Here is a 17,460-nt window from a genome sequence, read left to right on the forward strand (position 1 = left end):
CTGAAACAATGATATTTGGATAGGACACATACTAGTTCCCAAGTGGTTTTTATCTGTCTACGGTAGACCCTATAGCAGCGTTTCCCAAGCGGTGTGCCGCGGCACACTGGTGTGCCGTGAATGGGCCACCGGTGTGCCGCGAGAAAATCGAAACAAAATTATTAATTCTATAGCAATCAAATTACAAAACGTAGGGAAAATGTACATTTCTATTTCATACTACTATGAATCTGCAATTTTAAGTTTCATACCGTCACTTTTTGTACATTTTTAATGTTGAAAAAAGTATTTATCATTGTTATGACCATTATTGCTTCTTTATTGTTGCAAACTATTTCGTAACTTGAAAATTTAAGATATCATTCAATCTCTTCGACAAAGCAAACATGCATACACATTACCTACATTTGTGTTTTAAAAGTAAAAGAGATTTGTTTGTTCGTTCGTTATTTAGTGATCTTCCTTCTTAGTGAAAGGTTGGATACAGTTTTCGAAACAGAAAGCGTATTTTTAAAAACCTGAGTCCTATATTTCATTGCAATTGTTTTCTATTTTTAAATTAGAATGAAGAATAAGCATAATGATTTACCACTGGGAAAACTAGTGATCGAGCTTTCTTCTCCGTGAGAAGATCAGTAATCACAGAAAAAAAATACCACTGTGTTTTATGTTTACAAATAATAATATCTATAAGTGTGCCGCGAGAATTCAAGTTATACCCGTAGTGTGCCGCAAGTTGAAGAAGGTTGGGAACCGCTGCCCTATAGTATTGGAACTATGGACCTTTAAAGTTCATTATTCATGTTTTTGGTAGCCTATAACTCTGATAGGAAGCATTTGTGCATCCAGGTTGGTCTATAGTTTTTGGTCTTATCTTGATGTCAGGAATCACCTTCCAAACGTTGTCGGTATTGTTTCGAAACACTCAGTATATTTTAAGCTTCAATTGTTCAACAATATTCATGAAGATGTAGAGTTTGGACTACATAATAACACAAATTCCGTGCTTCTATTCGACATCTAATTTCTTCGCGGACAGTGTTTCTTTCAGAAACAATGTTCCAGGGAGGCACACTTAGTATTCCGGGGGACAGTACTGATACTATTCTATTTATTATTATAGTATAGACGTATTATTTTGGTCTGCTCGGGGGGGGGGGCACTCTTGGAGCTCCGGGGATGCAGTAACCCCCAAAAAAAAACAGGTCTGAAAGAAACACTGTTTGCGGATATGATTTTGGTCTCTTAACATTGATCCTAGACATTTGAAATTATCCACTTTGTCAAAAGTATTATTTGATATTTTAACATATCCATGATTTATAGTATTACGATCAAGATGAATTTCCATGTATTTATTTTTCACCGTATTCTTCTATTCATACTTTTAAAGAAAATTAAAAAAATATCAATCAGTGCTATTTTAAAATTGTAACTGCAGTGGTATTTGGCATCGGTATACTGGAATATGCTCAAAGCATTTTTTTAAAAAGTGATAAATTCGTTTTTTAATGGGACAAGAATGGGACAGGCCGGTAGCCAGCCCAAAAATTTAGGGGGGGGGGCGGTAGAAGTTAGGGGGCCCCGATCCAACCTATACAGGGTGGCCCAAAAGTAGGTATACACCCCTGCATTGATCAAGTATAACGTTCAAGTTTATGGATTTATTTGTTTCTGCTCTTCCGAGCTTAAGATGAAGGTAAAAGCAAATTAAGAATAAATAATAAAGAAACATGAATAACATTAAGAAATGGTATAGAATACAATGAGCTGATCAGTACGGTACTGCATAGCTACTTTTGGGCCACCCTATAGTTCATCACCATATTATAGTTCATTTGGATGCCTACTGTGAAAATTTAGGGGCAGCAAAAATTTAGGGGGTGCCCGGCCCCCTGGACCCCCCGTGGTTACGGGCCTGGTATGGGATGGTCCGTAGAATATTCACAACAATAAAAGTAGTTTCCACTTGAATACAGTTTATGGGGGCAAGGTGGCTCAGTGGTAGAGCGTTCACCTCTGGTGCTTGGGGTCCCGGGTTCGATCCCAGCCCCCGCCAAGTGAACCTTGTGGTGGACAAACACCGTGCTCGTGGGTTTCCTCGGGGTTCTCCTGTTTCCTCCCATTTTCTTCATTCCACCATTTCACTCATCTCTCATCATCACCGTCTCCTTTAGCCTCACTGGCATAGCCGTGGGACGTAAAACTCACAGATTTCATTTCATTTTGAATAAAGTTTAAAAAATGATCAATCATGGAAATCACTTTTTAAATATTTGTTTCTGAGAAATTAGAGGCATGAAATGTGTTTCAAATTCAAAAAAATAAAGAATGGATTAAACGGAATATATATATATATATATATATATATATATATATATATATATATATATATATATATATATATATATATATATATATATATATATAAAGGTTCTTACTTGAAGTGACAGTACATTTGGAAGTTGATAATCAGCCAAATTGGTTCGAGAGGCATGTACATCATTTGCAGCTGATATTTGTCTTTCGTGGAACGGACCGCAATCCATTCTGTGAATCTGATTCCCTACAAAGACTACTAATCCCCATTTTCACCCCTAGATGTTCTGTCTCTGTTGGCGGAATTCCGCTAATGCAATAATGAACAAACCTACATAGCTAGTTGGGCTTTACTTGTTTAGCACACACGTTCTATCGCACTTCCAGTGACGAAAAGAAAATTAAAGAAAAACCCACCGAAGTGTAAAGTTAGAGGTTTCGGTTAAACTTTAACTACATGCTTATGTTGAAATGGTTTAATCAAATGATATTCCATTGACAAACGCATGAATTAAAGAGGATAGAGTAATATCGAACTGTGAGAATGACAAATTAAGGGTCTTCACTACAGCGAAATTAAACTACCGCTAATTTTAGGGTTTTTCTGTAATATCTTCAAAACAAATAAAAATATTCGAAAAGCAGAAACGTAGTAAACTAGACAATACGATTTTGCATGTGATACCGTTATCACAACCCATCTATCTGCTTTCGATTTGCAATTGTAGATAGATTTACCATTTTTTGCGGGTTCTGTAAATAGCGGCATACCAAAAGCAGTGTGGTAAAGGTATCACATGCGAAATCGTATTGTCTAGTTCACTACGTTCCTACTTTTCGAATATTTTTGTTTTGAAGATATTACAGAAAAACTCTAAAATTAGTAGTAGTTTAATTTCGCTGTAGTGAAGACCCTTAAAGGAAAATTGTTCACAGTCAGAGGTAGGTGCCTTGTTCGTATATCTTAGCGTTTTGTGCTACGTAACAGGAAAAAAATAGCAAGGTTTTCTTTACTGTGTGCGTGTCGGGTTAAATCTCCGATGATGACAAATAATTATCTGTGATTACCAGTAACTCAGGAATTTCGATATGAAAAATGAAATGAAGTATTTGTTTTACGTCCTTCTGTTATGTCATGTAGGCCGAAGGAGACGAATATTTATTGGAAATGAATGATTATAGAGAAATTGAAGGGAGGAAAGGGAAGAACCCCAAGAAAATCTACGGTACGAGTTTACTCACCATGAGGAAATGAAGTAGGATATATATATACACACCGTTCTTTAGATTACGTTTTACTTTTTTTTTTTTTTTTTTTTTTTTTTTTTTTTTTTACAATCATAAATTATTTTGTTGAAACGACTGCTGTGTTTCAGCTAGTCTCGATTTTGGTTTTAGTCAGCAATTCTCGAAATATAAAGGTATCCAAGAAAGTTCTGTCGCTTTCTGTGGAGCTCTGTGTTCAATTGGTCCTCACACCGTAAGTTGAATGCGAATGCAGATAAGCCGAAGGTCAGTTGTTGGTGTTGGTATATCCAACATACTGTCTGGTTGTTGCAGTTTAGTTATACCGTGAACTTGTGTAAGGGCAGAGTGAACATGGGGCCTCCGCAGAGCGTCATAAGAGCGTGTATGTTTTACGAGTTCAAACTGAGGTCAAACGCTGCTGCAGCGGGATGGAAGATATGCCAGGCCTTTGGTGAGGATGTCGTGAGTACGTGGACAGTGCAGCAGTGGTTTAACAAGTTTAAGGACAGTGACAAAAGATGCACCACGTGCCGGAAGACCAACACATGTACAAAATGAAGATCTTCAGGCAGCAATTGAAGCGAACAGTGGCCAGACATGTGAGGAACTGGGACTACAATTCAGAGTGAGTGGGTAAACCATTCGGCAGCACCTCCATAAATTTGGGAAGCACTACAAGTTGGGTCTATGGGTCCCTCATCATTTGACTCCGGGCCAGAAGGCAACGAGAGCAGACACATGTGCTTCTTTGTTGTCTCGTCTGAGGAAGGAGCCATTTCTGGACAAGGTGTTGACATGTGAGAGAAGTGTGTCCTGTACGAAGCTCCACGGTGCCGTCATCATTGGTTAGCATCCCATGAACCGGTTCCAAAATAGCCGAAACCATCACTGCACCAGAAGAAGGTTCTACTGTCTGTTTGGTGCACTGCTCGGAACATCGTACTTCGAGAACTGCTACCAGCTTGTCAGAGCATCAATGCAACTGTGTACTGTCAGCAGTTGAGCCGTGTTCAAGAAAAACTCAAAACTGTGGAGCCAGCACTTCTGTATCGCAAGGGTTCCTCCTGTTACAGGACAACACTAAGCCCCACGTGGCTAAGGTGACCCGGGACACCATTCTACGCCTTGGATGGGAAACACTATTGCATCCATCATACTCCCCGGACATTGCACCGTACGATTATCACCTGTTCTATTCCTTGGACAATCACCTTAGAAGACGCCACGTAGAGGTGCAAAATGCATTTGATACCTTCTTCGCTTCACGGTACACCAAGTACAACCATGATGCAATCCATGGCCTTCCAGAACGTTGGCAGAAGGTCGTTGATGTTGATGGGGACTATTTTTGATCTTGCAGGTACGCCTTAGGTGACATATCGATGTTCGAAGATGGTAGCTGAAGACAATACTTTCTTTGTTACCTTTATAATTCACTACAAATATTTACATTCCTTTGAATGAAAAAAAAATATGTTCTTGCATGAAAATACATTATATTTAAATCATATACACAAAATAAATAAAATAATATAAGGATTTTTAAATGAACGCCCTAAAAGCCATCTAAACCTGTAATCTATTATGTATAATATTGAATGTCTTATTTGACAAATTAAACGCAAATGAGGCTTATAAACCACACCTGTCCTCCACATCCAGATCTTGTGTTTATATACCACACTCGTTGTCAACGGAACTATCTTATGTATTTATATGCCATGCTCGTCTTTAAAGGGTAACATGTAGGGACGGAGACGGCTATCGTTCTATCTTAAGAAACAAACAAACAAACAAACAAAAAAAGCGCTCTGAAAGCAATTCATGCCTATGATTTCGTATTGAATGGCTTATTTGTCTAATTAACCGCAAACGAGGTTTATAAACCACACCCATCCTCTCTGTGTAGATAGGCTGTGTGTTTTATGCAATTCTGGATTCTAAAGGGTTCAGTAGTATTATTATTTATACTGTACAGTAATACATATTTTCCGCATTTTCATCACCTACAAGACACATATTTTCCATATTTGTATTGTAATTAATGCCCAAGTGCAAGTATAGGTACCTTCAAACTATGTTAAGGAGCACAGTGGCTGAGCAATTAGGCGTCAGTCGTCAATCGAAACTCATTGGAGTTCGAGTCCCTGTGGAGATCATGACCATTTTTAACTGTTCTCGTTGTTTCTGTGAACAATCGGAAAACTTATTTTTTTAAAAAAAATGGTAGAGTGATCATCTCTAGTGCTAGGGGTCCGTGGTTCGATCCCCGACTTGCATTTGACATATTAATGTGTCTGTGGTTTCCTTTTAGGTTTCCCGCTTCTTTCTACATTCATATTCCTTCAATTAATTTTATAATCATTGAGGTTAATTAAACACCCGTCCTCTTTAACCTACAGAGCATAACTATGCGATGCAAAACTAGAAATTTCATTTCAGACAACAATTTTGACTGAAAAGAAATGTAATTTGTATGAAACCATTATAATAAGAGACTAGAAGTTGCGGTATATTAGTGGTAAAGTGCTCCACTCTGATGGGTAAAGTCCCTGGTTCGATCACAACACCAGCCTATTGCACTTTATGGGGAACAAATACCATGTGCGTGAGTTTACAAATATTTTCCTGTTTCTTCTCACTTTCGTCTTTGCACAATTATCACCCATCTCATTATTACTGTCTCCTTTATCTGTTATGTATAATCGTGGGCGTTAAACTGTTAAAAAAAGAATGGGGCCGCGTTGGATCAGTGGTAGAGCGTTCACCTCTGTTGCATGGGGTACTTGGTTTGATCCCAGCTCGCGCCAAGTGAGGTTTTTGGTGGTCAAACACAGTGTGCGTGGGTTTTCTCGGAGTTTTCCCGTTTCCCCCCACTTTCTTCATTCCAGCATTCCATCCATTTCTCATCATCACCGTCTCCTTTAGGCTGCCCGGCATAAACGTGAGACGTAAAACTTAAACATTAAATTTCATTCTTTTTCTAGAAAAAAAGAACAAGCAACAATCTACACTCACACTATGATGGATAACAATTCCATCTCGCTACAGTTCTCAAATTACTTTGATTGGTCGGAAGATTTAAAGTTTTGGCAATGTTTTTCCGATTTTTTTATTGACTCACATGGTATTCATTTGTTGCTTCGTGAATCGAAATAATTCCAGCGACTCGTAATTTAGTATCAGATTCAGAATTTGTATTGGAGAAACAAATGGTACACTAGCAACCAAACACAGGACAATATTCACAACAGGCTAAAAGTCAAGATATTAGTTGATGTACAAGATTTGTTTTCAAAAGAGCTTCACATAAAACATAAATATACAAGGCATGTTCATTTAATTCCCCGGACTGATGCTATAATATTCATAGGGGCAACCTAATCGTGCTTGTGTTGTTCAAAGTACTTTGCTATTTATTTTAAACATCGCTTCTAACCATCACCGAAAGAAGTGCTGGAACACCTGTTGCGGAATGTACCGGAGTTTCCTTGTCGTGTTAAACCTGGATGGTGTCAATGTCAAATCGTTTCTTCGTAAAGTCTAATTTCAATGTATGGGACGGGAAATAGCCGTACACAGATAGATCCAGCGAATGGGGGAATGCTGCATGACGGATGTGCTGTTGGCCAAGAAGTTGGACATAATTTCTGAAGCGTGACATAGAGCATTGTCATGGACTACACACTAGTGCCCAGATGCCCACTTATCCCATCGTTTACGACAAACGAAATAGCATAGCCTTTGTAACATAGCTGTGTACATGCTGTTGATATATTGATAATGTTGAACAAATTTGTGACGCACGATCTCGAACACGTTAGAAAATGTTTCACCTTCGACAGGAGTTATCTGATCTTTCCAGGCTTCGGTGATCTAGACAACCGCGATGACATTAGATTGCGGTAATACCAGTGAAACTATGATTCATCATCTGGGATGATATTGAACAGGAATGTTGAATAGTTTGCGTATGTTTCCTACAGTTCCCTGCTGATAGTGAAACGTGTACTTCTGGACCTGTAAGAGAATTCTTGGCACAGATTTTGCCGATAGACACTGTATCTTTAGTAGCTCTATCCCAAGGGACTCTCGATTCAGCCTTTCAGCTCTAATTTTTCCCAGGATACTTTGCGGCCGGTGACGTCACGTCGAGGTATCACCAAGGATGTTATAAAATAGAGGATCCCTGGCCATACAACAAAATCATGAAGCCATACGTCTCTTGTGGTTGGTGTTTTCTTATCTATGAAAGGTTATTCCGGGTAATTTCTTCTCACTCTTATTTGTACACCCATATGTGCAGCATGCAACCATTATATTGTCTTAAAAGTAACGACAGACACACTACAAGTCTACATATGAAAATCGCAATGTTTTTGAGGCAACATATATGGCGGAAATCAGAGTAGCCAATCAGATGTGCCAATGCTAGGTTGTCTTTTGGCTTCATTCAGTTAATAGCATGAAGATACATATGGGCAGATCCTCTATTTTATAATATCCTTGGGTATCACGAGGTATCGTTCAAGAGAACAAGTGAAATACTGCATACGTAATTACATTAGTTGGTATACTGTTTCAAGGTGGGCAAAACTCCCTCCACATGACGTCACGGACAGGGAGCCAACCAGAACGCTAAACGCGAACTGCAGCTACCTGTTATTTTATATACGTTCCCTTGCTCTATCCATCACGACTGTGTAACTTACCACAAGAATGACAAACACTTTTCTAACCAGTGTATATACACTTATTTATTGAAACTAAAATAACGTATAACAGTTTCGACAACTTAAAGTTATTTTAGTTTTAATAATCAAGGGGCGATCAACTGAAACCCGTTCTTTCCATGTAGGAGAATATTGTTGTTTAATAGTTGTAATGGCTAATGTCCCTGTGCGTTGGGTGTAGGAATGTTGTTGATATGTGTTTCCGTTTAGTAGGTATAACGAATGAAAGATGGCGCTCAAGATCCTCAACCAGTCCAAACAGGACCAGCGTGCCGTCATCCAGTTTCTGAGTGCCGAAGGTTGTCAACCAGCTGAAGTGTTCCGGCATAAGAAAGACGTGTATGGTGATGCATGCGTCTCCAGAACAACAGTGGTGTACTGGGCCAGAATGTTTCGGAAGGGGCGTGAACAAACCACTGATTATCCCTGTTCTGGTCAAGCCCATGTTGTTGCCACAGAAGACACACATGAAAAGGTGAATGCGGCTATAGCCCTACAACCCTGACCTTTCACCTTGTGACTTTCACATCTTTGGGCCTCTAAAGAAGGCATTGAAAGGTCAGTATTTCAGTCTGACGCTGAGGTTCAGGACGCTGTACGTGATTGGTTTGATAGTAAGCAGTCCAAATTTTTAACGGACGGCATTTGTAAGTTAGTGACATAGTGAAACAAGTGTTTCAACGCTCATGGTGACTTCTTCTGAACAATATTTTTACTGCACGCTAACGAAAGACGTGTCTAGATAGTGTACAAATTTCCGCTCCAAATAAAATTTATTTCATGAATTATGATCACTGAACGGGTTTCAGTTGATCGTCCCTTATGTATAATCTGGTCAGAAAAGTGTTTGTCATCCTTGTATCTTTAGGTTTTCGTGTAAGATTTGGTGACATGAGCCTATGGGAATATTTAACACACCACCTTCCGCAGTTTTACGGACAATCATCATCATCATCACCATAGGTACCATCCATTATTGACAGATCACTTACCGCAACTAAGAAGCTTCCATGCTCCACGGTTTTGAGCTAACCTCCATCGTCCATCAATTGCAGCCTCATTTGCCTCTCCCTCTCTTTCCTGCCACCATATCTTCTAGCGCGTAACTCATGATACAATTCCTTCTTAGCCAATATGCCAACCAGTTGCTCTTCTTCTTCTCAACAATATCTCAAACTGTTCTTTTGTCTCCCACCATTTCTAACACTCTCTCTTTCGTTTCACGCTCGACCCATCTAATCCTCTCCATTCTTTTCCACACCCACATTTTGTAAGCCAGTTATTTTTCACCACTTGTTCTCCTAATTCTCATTCAAGGTTTGGCAACCAGGACAGATGCCATTCTCCACGAACATTCTTCTAGTATAGAAATACGCAAAGAATCAGAAGATCGTAGTGCGGAATGATACATATACAGGGTGGCCCAAAAGTAGGTATACAAACCAGCATCCATCAAGTATGACATTTTAATTTATTAATATAATGAATTTATTGTAAGTGAAAACAAATTAAGAACAAATAAGGAAGAAACAAGATCAATACCTGTATAGAAAACAATAAGTAAATTATATAAAATGTCATGACCGATCACTACTGGACTATATACCTACTTTTAGGCCACACTGTATATTATTAGATGTGTCTCTGTAGATGTTTTTCGAATTTAAAACAAAACTTAACATAGATACGCTATTTTTTTGACTACTCATTTCATGATATGGACTACATCACACAACGCTTAATAATACCTGAGTTGAAGTGAGCGATAATGCAGTGACGTCATCACGAAATATTGCATATCTATCCGCGGTGAGAATTCTCAGCTAAAATTATTACTTTCCCTGAAACAAGAATAATTCGTAATTAAATTAACAGTCTTTGTATAGGCCTATTATTAGGAATTTTTCGCATGCATAATTAGAAATATGTCGAGTTCCGTATGATCTCAGCTAAAATTTTGTTGTGGATAATAAAATTATTCCCTATGATTAATTAGTGCTATTCTTACCCTATTTTGATAGATTTTTTGCAACTTCCATTGATTTTATCCAAATCGCCGTCTCTGGGGGAAAGGTGAAAATCATACAGAACAATGAACTTACATTAAAAAAAAAACTTACGCCTAATATAAAGAGAAATTAATCCAATTAAGAGCTTAGCAGAAAATTCTCAGAAACTTGATTTCCTCGTGTATTAAAGAGGAGAAAGAAGAAACAGAACAAAAGAACCCGGCCATGAAGTAAATAATAATAGCTCTTCAACTCTATCTTTCGCACAAATTACTTCAAACAAGTATGTTTTCTTTGTCTCTTCAAGCAATGGTAGTTGACTGTGAATTAGAAACCTAGCGATTAAAATAACAAACGTGGAGTACGTAATTAAATAAAAGTATTGAACACAGGTAGACATTTTAAAATGTATCTATCTGTAATATACGTCTACTGAGAAAAGTAATTGCTACTGTCAGCAGCGCAATTTTCTGGTGCATTGCCTTCGCCCTCCTTGTTTTCAACACATTAAATTTGAAAACGCACACCATTATTACTCACAAGAACCACAAGCAAGCACAATGTTACAAAGAGATAGGTCACTATGATAAACAGGGTCACAGAATCAGTGCCGTGCCGTCGGAGGGGGGTGAGCGTGGCGAAGGCCCGCTGCTGAAGTAGGGGGGCAAGAGGAAAAACAAAAGAAGGAAAGAAAAAAGAAAGAGGAAAAATTATTTGGAATATTACTAGTATGTATTTAGATAAGTCCTCTTCCTGCTTTAGAAAGTCCTATAGTCCTACTTCTATAGTGTTACTCATGTTAGGGAAATGCATGTAGACCTGTATAAAATGGAAGGAAAAAAGTAATAAAAAATTCTCAAAATTAAGGAAAAGCATGGTTTATTTTAGAAAGTTTTCTTACGGGTCGCGTCAATCATGGTGGCGCTTTGCAGTTGGTCTGTCGACCTCACTCATACTATGCACGGGAACAGCGTCGTGTGCTCTAGGTGCTGATTTTCCATGGCATGGCACTACACAGAACTAGAAAAAAAGTTTCGTCATTAAATTAGCAGATATTAAAAGCTATGTCTTAGTTTTACTTTATAGTTAAACATTTAATACTGAAAAACTCCTTTTCTTGAAGAGAACATTATATAAATAGGCTAAAGTTAAGAGCATCCACAAAAGCATTCGGGAAAAAAAGTACAACATCGAATATTTTTCATAGTAAATGAAATCGCTGTAGTTTTAAATTCACGAAATAGTATTATATCAGAAATTATTCCAAAGATAATACGAACATTTTACACCTGATACCACATTGAAATGTATATGTTTGCCTTTACATTATCACTGCAATAGGTCGCTGTACATATAACAAAAAGGCGTAAACATCACAGGTTTTAGACCTCCAAACTATGCTATGCATAAGTACACGAAGCCTTATTGATTGGATATTTCCGTCTGTCAGTCTCTTGACATATGTCAGAGGTAGAAATACATAAAGTGTGTCTCATAAAGAACGTAATTTTTGAAATACCCGCCATTTCTGTGCTAGCAAGTTGGCAGCACTGAATGTTACAGATTTTCATCTGTCTTTGTGGTTAGTAGTCACGGAGCACCATACAACGCACGATTGTCATCTGTTTTCTGAACGGGTAGGAATGGTGCGCTTCAGAACGGAACAATGTGTGTCATAATGAAAATTTATTACAAATTTTGTGAATGTTGTGCGTAGACTGTTCGGAAACTCAGGTGACGGTCATGCGCTATTCGGTTTGTCCCATTTTACCGTCATTCTATTCTAGGATCTCCTTGATGCAATTCGTAGTAATTGCGTAGGACCTGCGTTAAATTCGTAGTACTAAACCAAAATGAATCTATTTCTCTCTCTTCCGAAGCGACATTTAGGAACGGTGGGTTTTGGGTGATTAGAGTTTAAGGTCCCTCTTAGCCACAAGAATGTGTAAGACATAGATCAACAGTTCAACGTAAGTCTGAAACATACGAATTGCCAACGGAAATCAAACCAGGGTCTCCTTCGCTTTGAAGTCATGGTCTGGTCTGCCCAGCCTGCCCTCGGTTCAGAATCTTCTCCACTTCCACGTTTCTAAGTCTACTTTCTGCCAGGATTAACCGGGAATCAACTCTTCTTGGCACCACTCTCAGGTGCTAATCTCCTTCTCTGGCTTGCCGAACTGACTCTTGATTGGCACTCTCTCTCTGACTCACAACCAAGGTTAACGGCAGTTTTTTTTTTATTAATCTGAAAACAAAACGAAACTTAACATCACCGTGCATCACTTGTACAAGAAGACAAGACTCGTGTTGCCACATACAGTGTATGTGTCTCAACTTGATATGATTCTCTACCTCTTCAACAATGGCTTACTCATACATAAATGCAATTCTATGAGAAGGTGCTTTTTAATCAATTTGTTAAAATAGTATCAAAGTGTTAGTAATTCGCTGTTAATACTGTGACCAATAGTGTTACTCCAATAATTTAAAACTAGTTCTATGATTAATACTGAATAACCGGTTCTATGATAGTATAGAAAGTTCATTTAGTATTATTATTTTTATTATTATATGCTTATATTATAGTTACAATGATCCTAATAATAATGACTAGGATTAAATCACATAGCATCTTTATTGATTTTTGTGAATTGATTTTCAAATATTGCATTAGAGAATTAATTTTATGCCATAAGCAGTGGATGTTAAGAGACACTCCGAATATCCAATTCTAGAGATGGAATGGGCCAGTGGGTAGTGGGTCAAGTAGAGAAAAATTTGTGAGTAGATCGTGGGTCAACAGGACGTGACCCACCACCTACCCTGACCCACTCTGACCAACCGACCCAATACGAAACACCGATCCACTATGGTCAGTGCATTGTATTTACATAACATCTTTTGAACACTGGGGCCGCGGTGGCTCAGTGGTAGAGCGTTCACCTCTGGTGCTTGTGGTCCTGGGTTCGATCCCAGTCCCCGCCAAATGAACTTTGTGGTGGACAAACACCGTGTTCGTGGGTTTTCTCGGGGCTCTCCCGTTTCCTCCCACTTTTTTCATTCCACCATTTTATTCATTATTCATCATCACCGTCTCCTTTAGCCTAACCGGCATAACCGTGGGACGTAAAACTCAAAGATTTCATTTCATTTTCTTCTAAACACTGGTGAATTTGTTTACGTTTGCTTTCAAGACTTCCATTTTTCTTCCTTTTCCATTTGTTTCTAGTTATTACCTGAGATGAGTATATCTCAGTGAAAAAAAACTTCAGGAACTTTTATATATTGATATTTGTAACTGTAATAATAGCAATAGGACTTACTACTTGACTTTTGAGGCACAGTCGAATTTTACACTGTTTCATTTTCCTTTTACGTTGACCTACTTTAGCTTGATTTGAGACTTTCAAATTTCATTATATATTTCTCTGAAAAGTATAAATTGAAATTCATCGTAATATGGCTCAAACAAACACATTTCCATCTTATATCGTAAAGGTCAGATCCATCGGTATTGTAACAGAGCGGTGCTTCATAGATTGACCGTAGAATTTCAGACTCAGATTAGTGATAATTTGAAAGCTTTGTTTTATTAGAAGTGTAAACTCTTTTGTCAATGGAGAGGAGGACGTGGATCATGGTTCAGAGTTAATGACGATGGGTTCTGGTTGAGAGGGGTCATTGTAGGTCACGTTTAGATGTAGGTCCAGTGGGTCGGGGTATAACGACCACTAAATGTGTATTACTATGAAAATCACCAGTTTGTAATTAGCTTAATGATTGTTCACCATATTTTACACGCCGTTATAGCCCTCAGTCCGTATATTTACATAATCTAGGTTACTGTTTTATCCAAGTCCATATAAACATTTCATTTAGGTATTACCTTTTTTCTTATTTGTAGTACGTAATAAATCAAACACTTACACACTTTTAAATATTGTACATGTATATATCAGAAGATGGATTCTCTATATATTATATGTTTTCCGTTGCTATGACGACTTACAAAACATGTCATATCACTATCACAACAGAATATAAATGATAATAACAGAAAAGAAATTACATCTATTTTTCTTTATATTTTCTTCTTCCTTTTGAACAGCTTGTGCATATTTTAAGAGCACATTTTGCCCGTAAATACAAGTTATATAAAAATTACACAATACCGTTACAATGGGTCAAGTTTTCATTGACCCCCGCCATCTCTGTCCAATTCTGAGAATATGAGCATTTTTCTCACATAAGAGAGAAAGAGAGGGAGAGATAGATTCCTTTTGGGTCAGAACTACGAAGTCAATTCATGTTTAAAGTAATACTAACTTCACGAACTGTCTGTCCGATCAGTGTCATTCAAGTATCCGGATCCCTTATCAGGCCCAAGATCCGGATACAAGAGCGTCTAAGAGCTCAAACCGTATAGAAATGTACTATGGTGAAGTTCATTCCACAAAACTAATTCCATTTGCGCTTCTTCTCTGAACTTCCACCTTTGACTGCTATTCTCTGTTTTCTAAGACTGTTTTATTTCGCAGTCTAGTAAATTAGATCTCAATTTAGATGTTAGCCTTAGATCTAGATTTCCCAGATCTTGACCTTGATCTTTTCCTTGAAGTTGTTGAGCTACAGAGCTTGCATATCCTACCTGTATATCACAATTCTTGACAAATCTTTGAACTGATTGCAGCAATAAAAATTACCAACTGACAAAATTGAAAATTTTTGTAAGTAATTTGTGCATTATAAAGATACTTTTCATTGAAAAATCCTTGTGGCATATTCATTAATACGTCTTTAAAATTACTAGATGACGCATATATTTTTTTAATTGTTTCCCAAATTTTTGCCCCTTTTTCGGCTGTAAAACATATTAACCAAATTTGGTCAAATTTTGCCAAATCAATACGTAAGTCAAGTTGCAACTTTTGCGACCTATTCGGATTTGAATCTCGCATATTCGAACGGAAAGTACTAGGTTGAAATATAAACTCAAGTAGATAGGTAGTTCAGTTTTCACGCCAACTACAGATCTCATTTATTTAATCTCTGTTCTGAAATCTACATTCAATTAGTAAACTTTTCACTGAGCATAAGGGAATAACAATAAACTTAATATATATTTCGTTTTCTTTCTAAAGAAATTTTAAAGATCTATGTATATGGAAATTAATCAGATGTATATATAAATACTGTATACTTTCTTTAATACTGTATTAGATGAACCTGCGCTTTCTACATAGCGCATCATTCACATATAAGCAAGAATCTCCTTGTAATTTCTGATAACATCTATACATGTTCCTTTATAGACACAAGTGAAGGACGTCTTGATAAAAATCGGCAAGGGGTACCATAAAGGGGACTTTTTGACTATTTTTTTTTCAATATCTAGCACCGTTTGCAAGATTTGAGTCTACCTCTGCTTGGAGTTTCTAATTCAAATATGATAAGTGTTTTCTTTCTTCTTGCATGCAGTATGTAATAAGCAAATATATTACAGACACAGTTAGTTATAATGTTAGTGGTATATAGTGCTCATTGAGCAAAACACTCTAAACAATAAAGATTCATCTTACATTGGAGACATAGTTATACTTAGTTTTTCATTATCGTTTGGACATGAAACAAACGCCCGAGAGTTATGCAACCTCTATATCCAAATATGTGATGTTGGAATATATAACACGTAGGATATGATGCGCTACTTTTTTTTTTTTAAAAATTCAACACTTCCAGTGTACTCATAAAAATGTAATAAAGAAGTAACGGCCATGTTTTTCTTTAAATATTCAATTAGAACTGGACAATCTACACAAAATTTGCAATCAATCAGTGAAAACGGCACGTTTCTAATTCATGTATGATCAGTGTTTTCTTTTCCTTGCATGCAGCATCTAATAAACAATACATTGCATACACAATTAATTATAATGTCAGTGATATATGGTATTCATTGGGCAAAACACTCCAAACAATAAAGATTCATCTTAGACTAGAGAAAGGTTATCCGTTTTTTTTTTTCAACATTTGGCCATGGAACAAACGTCTGATAGATATACAACCCCTGTACACAACTAAGTTGTGTTGGAATATATAACACATAGGAAATGATGCTTTTTAAACATTTCAACACTTCCAGTGTACGCCTAAAGAATGTAATAAAGAAATAAGGCCACGTTTTTCTTTTAAATATTCTATCACAACTGGACAAACTACACAAAATTTGGAATCGACCATCGAAAACGGCACGTTTCTAACACTTGTGGTTTTCGAGATCTCATTGTCGAAGAATTGGAGACAAACATACAAACCTTTGCTTGGAGACAAACATATAAACCTAACACTTTAATATATAGACTAGATGAACCTGCGCTCTCTACACAGCGCATCATTCACATATGAGCATGAATCTCCTTGTTATTCCTCACATCTGTACATGTCCCTTTACAGATCGAGTGAAAGACGTCTTGATAAATATTGACAAGAGATACTATAAAGGGAAGATTTTTTTCGATTACTTTTTCAATATCTCACACCGTTTGCAAGATTTGAGCCTACTTCCGGTTGGAGTTTTTAATTCATGTATCATCAGCGTTTTCTTTCTTCTTGCATGCAGTATGTAATAAGCAAATACATTACACACACAATTAATTATAATGTCAGTGATATACGGTGTTCATTGGGCAAAACACTCCAAACAATAAAGATTCAACTTACGAGAGATCCTATCCAAGTGTAACTATGACTTCGAGTCGAGACTATTGCCGTTGGATACCTTGTCCCAAAAGAACATAACACGGAAAGGTATACATCCTCGATCGCAACCGTTGCGAAGATATAAGCGTGAAAAGTTAGAAATTGATCTCCATACTATACATTACAAAGTCAGATTTCATTTTGACAATGTTGCCATCACTTTCAGGCCCCGAAAAAAATATATGTTGTACCTAAGGGTATAACAAATTTTTTAACCAAAAATCAGCAACGTGTCCCCCCCATATTTTTTTCTACATTTTTTGAAATTTTCAACACGCAAAAAATAAAGAAAATACGTATCGATGGTTTTGAAAAAATTGCACATTTACATCTAGATAGTATCTATAATCTGTGAATCTTTCAAAATTTTTCGAACACTCCACCAAAATTAA

The 17,460-nt window shown here is 37.2% G+C and overlaps 1 protein-coding gene across 1 annotated transcript in view; it reads right to left on the reverse strand.

The window, feature by feature from the left end:
• Positions 1–11,192: 11,192 nt before the first annotated feature.
• Positions 11,193–17,460, reverse strand: part of LOC145665871 (uncharacterized) — a 692,936-nt gene continuing 686,668 nt past the window's right edge. The window contains exon 3 of the mRNA XM_081732985.1: positions 11,193–11,329. The gene's annotated coding sequence lies outside the window, so the exon portion shown is untranslated. The remainder of the gene's footprint in view (positions 11,330–17,460) is intronic.

This window comes from Thermobia domestica, chromosome 12 (genome assembly GCF_964235325.1).
Source record: "Thermobia domestica chromosome 12, izTheDome1.hap1.1, whole genome shotgun sequence".
NCBI classification, from domain to species: domain Eukaryota; kingdom Metazoa; phylum Arthropoda; class Insecta; order Zygentoma; family Lepismatidae; genus Thermobia; species Thermobia domestica.